This window comes from Rhinoderma darwinii, unplaced genomic scaffold (genome assembly GCF_050947455.1).
Source record: "Rhinoderma darwinii isolate aRhiDar2 unplaced genomic scaffold, aRhiDar2.hap1 Scaffold_3306, whole genome shotgun sequence".
In the NCBI taxonomy this organism is placed as follows: Eukaryota; Metazoa; Chordata; class Amphibia; order Anura; family Rhinodermatidae; genus Rhinoderma; species Rhinoderma darwinii.
Genome location: NW_027463394.1, coordinates 125,001 through 129,767, shown reverse-complemented (window position 1 = coordinate 129,767; position 4,767 = coordinate 125,001). Strand labels below are relative to the sequence as shown.

General features: G+C 40.6%; 1 long non-coding RNA gene across 1 annotated transcript in view; it reads left to right on the top strand.

Annotated features, from left to right (window-relative positions):
* The first annotated feature begins 205 nt into the window (after positions 1-205).
* LOC142704372 (uncharacterized) overlaps positions 206-4,767 on the top strand; it is a 12,444-nt gene continuing 7,882 nt past the window's right edge. The window contains exon 1 of the long non-coding RNA XR_012867856.1: positions 206-375. This is a non-coding gene — a long non-coding RNA (uncharacterized LOC142704372). The remainder of the gene's footprint in view (positions 376-4,767) is intronic.

Genomic DNA, 4,767 nt, shown 5'->3' with positions numbered 1-4,767 from the left:
TCAGGAGCCGGGCAATGACTATCACACAGCCGCAGCCCCGCTCTCATACATTCATGTGTTACTATACTGAGCTGTGCGGCCGCAGAGCTAAGTATCGAAATACATGAAATAACGGTATCGAAACAGTATGGAAGTTTCGAGGCATCGTGCATCCCTAACGGTCATAGATGAGGTCATAGAGTTTGGTGGTTTCTTATGTTGATCTGTTAGATTCTTCGCACTCTCTGCTGTATTGTACTGAATTGTTACATATGTGAAATCAGGGGGAAGATCTGACTATTATTAAAACAGAGGATGAAGAAGAAGAGCGAGTGAGGGTCGATCAACCGTGTAAGAGTGAACCGGAGGAGGAAATTCCAGGAGGTGTTACCAGAGGTCAGTAATAATGAATTTAGAAAGTGAACTCCGTGGTTTATTAAGCAGGACCTGCTGTGTTTTTTTAACCACATTCCTCCCCTTATACTTGGCGTCCTCCAGATTCCAACGCTGTCATTTTCTTTTTTGCCCCCCTCCATGTTGTTCCACTACAGCCCTTACTCCGTTTTGCACCTAACATATGCGTGTTGTAATTAAAGGTACAAAGAGGAGACACCATCTCTCCTCAGTAGGCGTTGCCTCACTTTTTGTTGTGACGCTGTCCAATCAGAGCGGACCGCTTCACAGCGATGCAGAAAATCTGCTGATTTTGTGAAATTTCCTGCAGGTCTTTTGCATCGCTGTGAGGCTGTCCACTATGATTAGATAGCGTCACAGCAATGAGCGAGTCAACATCTACTGAGGAGAGAAAAGGTCTTCTCCTTTCTGTTCTCTTTAAGGTGGGGTTCCTCCTTAGTTCTACATTACAGTAACACGTCAGACACTGTATTATACATAGTGCAGGACCTGAGGGAGCTGTGACTGCACATAGAAGTTCTCTACAAGGTGTTCTATGAATCCGGTCATGCACTAGGCTTAGCATCAGATTTTGGGGGGCAGCGGCTGCGATTAACAGCTGCACTCTAGGCCGAGATCTAGGAAAGCTCAGTTCAACCACTTACAGAGAATGTGTCATCAGAAAATGATCTATTGTTTAAATCAATTTTCGTTTAAACATATTTTTTATGATTTTTTGGTGCGTTTTTTTTATATTATTTTTTTGTCTTTATCTAATCTTGCAGTTTGCCCTCTGGCCAATGAGTCTCATAGTAGACTGCTCCTTACAGTTCTCAGCAGTCATCTCATTATCATCACAGGCAGGATTACACTAACAGGTAACATCTATATATGTAGATAACAAAGAATCCACCATTCATAATAGACTGACCCTTCCTGTTCTGTAGAGATCATTTCTCAGCAGTCATCTCATTATCATCACAGGCAGGATTACACTGACAGGTAACATCTATATATAGATAATACAGAATCCACCATTCATAATGGACTGATCCTTCCTGTTCTGTAGAGATCATTTCTCAGCAGTCATCTCATTATCATCACAGGCAGGATTACACTGACAGGTAACATCTATATATAGATAATACAGAATCCACCATTCATAATAGACTGATCCTCCCTGTTCTGTAGAGAACATTTCCCAGCACTCATCTCATTATCGTCACAGACAGGATTACACTGACAGGTAACATCTATATATAGATAATACAGAATCCACCATTCATAATGGACTGACCCTTCCTGTTCTGTATAGATCACTTCTCATCACACCTCTCATTATCATCACAGGCAGGATTACACTGACAGGTAACATCTATATATGTAGATAACAAAGAATCCACCATTCATAATAGACTGACCCTTCCTGTTCTGTAGAGATCATTTCTCAGCACTCATCTCATTATCATCACAGGCAGGATTACACTGACAGGTAACATCTATATATAGATAATACAGAATCCACCATTCATAATGGACTGACCCTTCCTGTTCTGTATAGATCACTTCTCATCACACCTCTCATTATCATCACAGGCAGGATTACACTGACAGGTAACGTGTATATATAGATAACACAGGATCCACCATTCATAATGTACCATCTCATTATCATTACAGGCAGGGTTACACTGACAGGTTACACCTATATATATATATATATATATATATATATATACACACTATAGAACAGGGTTTAGGAGCGGCACTGTGTAGATAGCCAAGAAACGGTTGGTGCTAGCTTCAAAAATTAAGGAGTGACGTACTCCTCATACATATATCCAAGAAAAGAGACTAGAAGCAGCACTCAGCAAAAAATGTGAATTTATTCACCCAACACAGCCCTGTGTTAGACAACATATAGGCTAAAACGGCCAGAAAGATATAACTGACAATAGCTGGACGCAATAGTACAATCATGTAGAGGCTGAAAAAGCTAGCACATACCCTGGGACATGATAAGGAGTGCAGGAGATCAAAAAAGTGGATGGATGAATGAACGCCTCGACGCGCGTTTCGCCCTGTAGACCGGCTTCGTCAGAGTTATATCTTTCTGGCCATTTGAGCCTATATGTTGTCTTTGGATGCTTCTAGCTTCACTTTTCATGTATTGCTATATATTTTGTAGGCAATGATAGACCTTATTGTCTATCTCTGCATATTGTCATAATCAGCTGGTAGCTCTATACTACGTGTGGGCCTTATTACCTTATACCCATGGGTTTATAATTCTGTCATATGAACTATCTGAGCGTGGTTTGGTCATCCTTGTATGGTTGACTCTGTTTGTCTATGGTCTATGCCATCTGACCCTGCTGTATATATCTCCGTGTATGATGTATCCCATCTTTTATTCCATTATATGTTATTGGTGATTATATTTAATAAAGATTTTTTGTACTTTTGTATATCATTCAGTATACTATTTCTTTAAGGGCTATGTCCCTTCATGGTTCGCTTCTAGGTTGTCTACTTGCAATAAGGGACCCCAGCATACACCATTTTTTGGTGTGAGGTTTTGTTTAGGTTGTCTCAGCTTGAAGAATAGGCCAATGTTTTTGCAGTATTTAGAAAATCTGAGGAGAGCATATATCAAAATTGCCTATGCATCTAATTTGGGGTGATAATGGAGCATTTATCTTCCCTCTTCCATAAAGTAACTCCCCTCTAGTGATGGCTCTAGCTCTGGCATAAGCTCTATGTAGGGACTTTTTAGGGTACCCACGTGCGCAAAATTTGTCATAAAGTTTGTCACATTCAGATTGGAAGGACTTCTCATCGGAGCAGTTTCTTTTCGCTCTGAGATACTGTCCTATGGGAATACCCTTTTTCAGGGCCGGAGGGTGGAAACTTTCCCAATGTAGGAAATTGTTGGTAGCAGTAGTCTTCTGATAGATGTCGGTGTGCACACTGCCACCAGGGTCCAGCGAGATTTTGAGATCCAGGAAATTAATTTCTTTCTCGTGTATTTCGTAAGTGAATTTCATGCCTATGTCATTGATGTTGAGAATCTCCATAAAGTCCAAGAAAAGTGATTTGTCCCCATCCCAAAAAATAAGAATATCATCAATGTATCGACCCCAGAATAAAATGTGACAGGTAAAAAAACATAAATCATCCGTGAAAACAAAACTATCTTCCCACCACCGTAAAAAAAGATTAGCATATGTGGGTGCACAAACTGTGCCCGTGGCACTGCCTTTTATTTGATGGTAAAATTCACCATCGAACATAAAATTATTGTGGGATAAAAGAATTTTAAGTAGTCAAATAATGAATTCATTGTGTGCTTGGAACTGAGTGCCCTTCGTGCTCAAAAAATATTGAACAGCAGTTAAACCAAGATCGTGTCTAATGTTAGTGTATAGAGATTCAACATCAATGCTGGCTATTAAGGTGGTGGCTGTAACAGAAATCCCCTGGATCCTGGTGACAGTGTCCTTAGTATCTCTAAGATAGGGGGCAAGGCTGTGACAAAGGATTAGAGCATCTCATCTACTTATAACTAATCCCTTGCGTGAGGTTATCGTTCCCCGAAACGATAGGTCTGCCTGGTATTGGACGAGATGTTTTATGAACCTTAGGCAAGGCGTAGAATGTTGAAAGGGTTGGATTAGGATTAAACATTCTTTTAAACTCATCCTGTGTGATGAGAAACTGTGATTTCGCCTCCGAAAGTAAGGAATGTAATTCACTAGTGAACTGTTCGGTAGGATTTTTTGCAAGAATGGTATAAGTGGACACATGATCTAAAAGTCTGTGGACCATAGATGTGTAATCATCCCTATCCATAACGACAGTGTTACCCCCCTTGTCAGATGGCTTAACAATGATGGATTCATTCTTAGAGAGTTCATCCAATGCAACCTGCTCCATATGACTGAGGTTACCAAAGACTTTGGATTTAGCGTATTTTAACCCTCGTAGATCTGCACTGACCATCTTGACAAATATGTCGATGTGGCCATATTGGGAGAACGGTGGTGTCATGTGTGACTTTGGTCGCAAAGACGAGAAAGGACCCGTGGCCATAGTAGCTCCAAATTCATTTTCATTAAGAAGTGCTTCGAGGTCAGTAAGAGTCCTCAATTCATTGGTAGTATTTGGAGTGTTCGGAGAAGGGTTAACTTTAAAATGTTTAAGTAGAGCTAACTTCCGTGCAAATAAATGTAGATCTTTGGTCCAAGTGAATTCGTCATAGCCAGGGGTGGGAGGGTATGAAAGGCCTTTCTGTAGAAGCGCCATCTGATGTGGGTTCAGTTGTTGGAAAGAAGATAAATTATATATCTGCATTCTGTCATTTTTAGTCATCAGGTCCCCTGACTTCAAGTCCCT